The sequence below is a fragment of the Macrobrachium rosenbergii genome, chromosome 53 (assembly GCF_040412425.1).
Source record: "Macrobrachium rosenbergii isolate ZJJX-2024 chromosome 53, ASM4041242v1, whole genome shotgun sequence".
Taxonomy (NCBI): Eukaryota; Metazoa; Arthropoda; class Malacostraca; order Decapoda; family Palaemonidae; genus Macrobrachium; species Macrobrachium rosenbergii.
The window spans coordinates 12,735,324-12,742,319 of record NC_089793.1 but is presented as its reverse complement, the minus strand read 5'-3'; the positions used below and the strand labels follow the sequence as shown (position 1 = coordinate 12,742,319).

General features: G+C 33.7%; 1 protein-coding gene across 2 annotated transcripts in view; it reads left to right on the top strand.

Annotated features, from left to right (window-relative positions):
- The first annotated feature begins 582 nt into the window (after positions 1-582).
- The window catches only part of LOC136834299 (uncharacterized), a 20,386-nt gene continuing 13,972 nt past the window's right edge, over positions 583-6,996 (top strand). Inside the window, exon 1 of one of the 2 annotated variants that reach the window (XR_010851731.1) lies at positions 583-725. The gene's annotated coding sequence lies outside the window, so the exon portion shown is untranslated. The remainder of the gene's footprint in view (positions 726-6,996) is intronic. The other variant, XM_067096689.1, reaches the window with a different exon arrangement.

The window sequence follows — 6,996 nt, the reverse complement described above, 5'->3', positions numbered from 1 at the left end:
TATACTCTACGTTAGTAATTATTACGTTTATTGTCATCATTAGGTGTAATTGCCGGCTTTCCCCTCGGGGTGCGAACTGCCACACACCCCACCCGTGACTCGGTCGCCACCACAAGTTAACTGACTTTATTTTTCAAGCTTTCAAAAAGGGACGCTTCCTTCGTATTCTTTAGGCTTGGGCCCTTCTCATCGGCCCTCATTTTCAACTGGGCCAATAGGGTATTGGCATCATGGGTGACGTCATTCCTATCGCCTCCCGTGGCTCCAAAGGAACACGAAGTTTAAACACCAAGAATCTCAACGACTTCTTACTCTTTCTTTCCCCTTCGACACAAGGCATCACTTTTTAACAAGGGATTTTCTATCTCCACTGACCTGGGTTAGCTCATATGTATAATGTGTGTGCGTGTGTGTGTGTGGGGAGGGTGCTATTTTAAACCTCAGAAAAATGTAACGATATATTTTGGATGTATCTTGCGAGATTTACGTACCCAACCCGTCGCGTCATCATACTCACTATGATTCTTCGGGAATTTTGTACAGTACAGTCACACCTTGGAGGAAAGATTATTCTACCCCTATGAGTCACACCGAGTCTGTCACCGACACTGTGAGACTTCAGTGTTGGTGTTGGGGTGAGTGTGGGATGTTTCGCTGCTGATAGAAGACTCATCAAGGTCATCTGCCAAGCACTGTAAGAAATTTTGTTACTGGAAAATATACAGGTAAGATTCACAGTCTAGTCCACTTTGTCATTTTCAACAAATAAGATTCTTAGCATTTGAAAAGCTCAAGAAAGGTTTGGTTTATTCTTTCTGTAAACAGGCGCCCATTGACTAGTGGCAATGAGCAGGCAAGCTCACCAATTAAAATAGTGTTTTGAAGCGGGGCCAGCCACCCAGTATGATAATAAAGTATGCAACTCAATGGGTTTGAGGAATTCCCAGTTTTGCCATAAATTTTTTATTTAATAATAAAAGGCTACTCCATAGATAATATTAACGATTCGATGAAAGTTATACCAGTACGGAACGTGAAGTCAGTGATACGTGGCAAGGGAAGAGATGCGTAATGGGAGACTATTTCAGTTACAGTATCAACGCGTTATAATTCTATTTCAAGTGTGTCCATGCTTTGAGCATGTGATAGATCTAGGAGAATACCGTAAATAACAATTTAAAAAGACGCTTAAGAGAAGAGTAAGTATAAGAATGAACTGGCGGGGGATATTAGATCAACTAGACACCATCACTAGGGCATAGTGTGGCGCAATACTTTTTGGGTGCAGGTCGGGGTGGCGGGAGGGGGAGGGGGGGGGGGCGGGGACGTGACGTCGGGTGTAGCGTCTTGGCGGGAACTTGCTACCTTCGAATGTTTACGTTACCTGCCGGAAGCAACAGGTGTCTCGATTTTGACATTTACGCTCCAGGTCGCTAGAGCTATTCATCTTTGACTTTCCTTATATTGAAATTGTATTCTGTCTGAGCAATTATCAGTTCTACTGTTATAACAATGAGGAATTTTATAGTTAGTCCTCTAATCTGAGAAGTACATCCCACTCGGATTTTCGGAACAACAGTTTGTTTTACAGTCAACTAATGAAATCAGGCTGGATAAAGCATGTACAGTTGCAAACTAAATTTTCTTCTGGAAACAAGGAACATTTCAGATACTGTTTCTGCTATTTTTGGATATGCTTGACCTACACAGTTTTGAAATTTCGAGTTTTGACAAAATCATAAATTTATTAGATTCAGAGACTAGAGCCTTTGAATGATTCTTGTAAACGAGTTATGGCTAAAATTCATTTCACTTATTTAAAAACGCATTTTAGCTCTGCAGCTCCCTGACCTTGCAGTTAAACTCCGTTTGATTTCTCTTAAACATCCTGTAAATATCTGAAGTTTGAAACTGTGGAATTATTATTGGTAAAATACAGGTCAATTCAATAACATCTAAATCTCTAATGATTTTGCAATTTACCTACTTTTTTTATCCTCCTGCTTCCAGAGGATTTACTAAAACTTTATTGCACATTGTATATATATGTATATATATATATATATATATATATATATATATATATATATATATATATATATATATATATATATATATATATATATACTGTTGTGAATATATATATATATATGATATATATTGAATTTTTATATATTATATTTAATGATATATATATATATATTTAGTATATATATCCTTAGAAATCATCGATTACACAATCACGTAATTTAGGAAATTGTTGTTAAATAATTTCTGACTCAGAATGTCCGGGAAAAGTCGTGTGAACAGGTCTCTCAGGTGGAAATTTCAGGCGTTATCACTTAAGTATGGCCTGTTGGATAAGATTTGCAAAACAAACGCCAATTTCACCTGAGAGACCTGGGTTCGAAGACGAGTGATTTAAAAATTACTGCATGCATTGTATATGAGTATATATATATATATATATATATATATATATATATATATATATATACTAAATCACAAGTTAGTACGTGACTTTGTTTTGTGGCTGCAAGCCACTGGGAAGTTCAAATTGAAACGACAAAGTGCCAAGTACTTTCATGTACTTTAACACATCTTCTGGGCACAAAGTGATACAGAGCACAAAACGAGTGAGCAAGAAAGCTCTCATAAAAGCAAAGCGAGGAAAAAATAAATTAAAATATGTACAATTAGGCCATTACAAACAGAAACTATGTTCTTCCAGATCACTTAACTACTTAACACCCAAACAAAACAAGGAAAGAAATTGCCTAACGACCGCATTATATATGCAGAAACGATAAAAAGCTAATTATTTGTCGACCGGTTATAAAAAACCTTCAGATTACAATTAGGAATAGTAACAATAATAACAGTAATAACAATATGCATAAAAAGACATCAATAAAAGAAACAACGACTAGTAATATTAACATAACTGAACGAACAATAAGATAAGAAATAAATAAAAAGGAAAATGACAAGTAGTACACAAAATTACAAAGTAATGTTAAAATACATTGGCCAAACTGGAGAAGAATTGTCTACTTGATTAAACCAACATAAATGTTCGGTTTGAACAGGACAGACTTTTTTAGTGCCCTTTTTATTCATCTCAAGTCATTTTCACCATGCGACTGATTGGACAGAAGCAAAAGAAGCTGTATTTCGTAACGATTATATTAGCAGGAATATAAATGAATCTGCTTTTGTAAAGACATATTCCAGAAAACTTTTGAATTTGAGCCCTGGTATGTACAAATTAGACAATCTTATTATAGATTACCTTGTAATTTTGTGTACTACTTGTCATTTTCCATTTTATGTATAGTTCGTTCAGTTATTTTAATATTACTTGTTGCTGTTTCTTTTATTGATGTCTTTTTATGTAGATTGTTATTACTTTTATTATTGCTACTATTCCTAATTGTGAATTCAGTTGTTTTATAAACTGGTCGACAAGTAGTTAGCTTTTTTCGTTTCTGTATATAATGCGGTCATTAGTAAATTTTTCCTTGTTTTGATGAAGTGTTAAGTAGTTAAGTGGAATTCTGGACGTTGATAAATTTGTAATGGCGTAAATAAATATTTTGAATGTGTTAACATACACGTAGAAAAACAGTGCACTTGTCGTTTCATTTGAACCTTCCCATAGGATTGATTGTGTATATATATATATATATATATATATATATATATATTATATTATAGAAGATATATATATATATATATATAATATATATATATATATATATATATATGTAATATATATATAGATATATATATATATATATATATATATATATATATATGAGGAAAACAGGATAGCCAGAAGACGTGGTAAAATTTTTCAGACATTATTATTTCTTGAAATTAACAGAGGCACAATTAGCTTTCAGGAATACATAACTTTTCCCATCATCAGGTCACTATCTATGGGAATTACACAAAAATAAAAAAAGAAACAGTAAGAAACTATACCGATTGACTAAATCTAAAGTATTAAAACAGTTATATATATTGACAAAACTTTAAAATACAATAATATAAAAGTAAAAAGGGAACATAAAAACCCTAAAGTTAACCAAGCAATAAGAAATCACTGTACCAAGCAAGAAATCGTCAACAAAATCACTGAGTAACATAGACACTTTAGAGAAAGAGAAAAAAAAACCATGAATATTCCAAATGATAAAAAAAAAAATGATAATGTGGTACAAGATACTGGAGAACCTACTGTTCATGTCGTAGTTAAATGACAACTGGGCGAGAAGACTACAAATGGAAGAGAGAAATGGTGAGAAAAACTAAAAGAAAAAAGTCAAACTATGCAATGAACAATGGAACAGAGGTAGTTTGGCTGTTGAGTGTTGGTGATTGTTGTTTAATATGGAGGGACTCTAAAAGGGAAGCGAATGGCTAGCTTTGTTTGTCAAGTATTTGAAAATCATCATTACATGTGATGGTGGCAAGATATAGCATGAAGTCTAATGGCATATTTTCTTTTAGCAAATAAGCCTGTACGGTGGTTGACACCCTATGAGTCGATGTGCACCCAGTAGGCCTTGGTACATCCACATAAGTCCCAAAATTACATTTGGGCAATTAAACTTGTAAACAATGGTGGCATCAACTCCGGGAGGGTGTCTTTCACGTGAAACAGTCTTCGATTGTAAGAGAGGTTATTAAGGTGCAAATCTGAAGTCAACATACGGATACAGATGGCTCAGGAATGACAATAATTTCCGTTTGATTAGGACAGAACTGTTAGTGAAGGGAAGGAAAACATACATTATCTTTTTAGGAACAGTGCAGACTACAGATTTTTGCTTAAAAATATTGTCTAAAAATTCTTTAACGATTTTAGTGAACATGTTAAAGGATAGCAATTATTCTTAAAAATAATTCTCCTAAAAACTGACTTCTAGGTGAAAATTATTCAATTGGCCAAAGGGAAAAGGCTCGATGAATCAAGGTTGATGCGTACCTGCATTGTTTACAAGTTGTGCCCAAATGTAATTTTGGGACTTATGTGGATGTACAGCGCCATTTAGTGCGCATCGACTTTAGGGGTGTCGGCCACCGTACAGGCTCATTTTAAGCAAAAATAGTGCCACTGACTTGACAGCCATATCTTGCACCATCACATACAATAAGAAAGATTTTCAAAATACTTGACAAACAAAAATAGCCATTCTGCTTTTTAGAGTCCTCCATATTAAACAACAATCACCAACACTCAATAAGCCAAAAACCACTCTGTTCCATTGTTCAAATTAGACAATTTTATTTCTTTTAGTTTTCCTCACATATTTCACCCTCTTCCATTTGCAGTCTACTTGTCATTCCTTCTTACCTTATGTATAGTCTGTTCAGTTATTTCACACATTAATACTTGTTGTTGTTTCTTATTGATGTCTTTTTATGTAGATTGTTTCTCTCTCTCTCAGTATCTATCTTCTCAGTGATTTTATTTGACGATTTCTGTTTGGTACGTGATTTCTTATTGCTTGGTTAACTTAGGTTTTTATGTTCCTTTTTTTTTTTTATATTATTATGTATTTTAAAGTTTTGTCAATTATATATAACTGTTTTAATACTTTTAGATTTAATTAATCGGTATAGTTTTCTTACTGTTTCTTTTTATTTTTTATGTAAATTCCATAGATAAGTGACCCTGATGATGGGAAAGTTACGTATTCCTGAAAGCTCGGCTGTGCCTCTGTTAATTTCTAAGAAATAATAATGTCTGGAATTTTACCACGTCTTCTGGCTATCCTGTTCCTCCTTAAATTGAAGTTTTCTAGAAACGACAACATAACCAGTTATATATATATATATATATAATATAAGTGTGTGTATCCATCCTAATAGTCTTTAAGTGTTTGGAGATCAAACATTAATACTTGTATCTTTATAATATCACTTTACAAAACACTGCAGTTTTCTTATTTTTAACATGGAGAGTGCAAATGCTGTCACTTTATATGTACTTGAACATCTTATCTAAAAGTGCCGATAATTGCTCAAACAAAGGTGGGACAATCTGAGAACGAGATAAAAAGTATTGCACAAAATATCTCTCAATTTCACAGGCAACGGTGTGTATGAATTGAAGGAAATCTCTTCCTTCAAGAATCAAAATATATTTTCACTTCACACAAATTCCAAAATACCCAGAAACTCCAAATAAACACATATCTACCAACGCTAAGATAGCGCAATCAAAACTACGAAAAACGGTTACAGTATTGAATAAAACCACTTAAATATTTAATCAAAATGAGCTCTTCTCCAGGCGCAATTAATTCTCTTAGACGTGAATTTCTCTGTGTAACCTTCAATAGATTTAGCAAGAATTCTAAAATAACAAGTCTGTCATTTCCCCCAATGGGTTAAAATCACGTTTATAACATCCGCCTCTTTTTCCGCAGATGCAGTTCACTTTGTTGTTAATAAAATTATTATCACACAGAGTCAAATGAGATTCACATTTCCAACCCCACTTTCCCCTTATTACACACTAGAGACTAAGGTATTTTAATGGGCACAGTCTAAATCGTTTTTACCGAGTTCTTCATATACACTTATTTTCCATCAGTAGTCGACACCAAGCGTTACTAAACGCATTAATTTTTACCCAAGTAACGCATTGATTTTATACACAAGTAACGCACTTATTTTATACACAAGTAATGCATTCATTTTATACACAAGTAACGCACTGATTTTATACACAAGGAACGCATTGGTTTCACAAACAAGTAAATTGCACTTATATCTATAAATAAATCACCCAATAAGAGTTAACTGCCCTTTCTGAGATGCATAATCGATTATATCTTTAAGCGAAAAACTGAGTTGGCGGCATACAACATTCTTTAATAGCGTAAGAGCATGGAATTTACAATTATCTCTAGACTTCTTCTTCCCTGACAGACAGATAAATCAGCAATTTTACTTGAGAAAGTAATGACCCAGTCTCAGCCA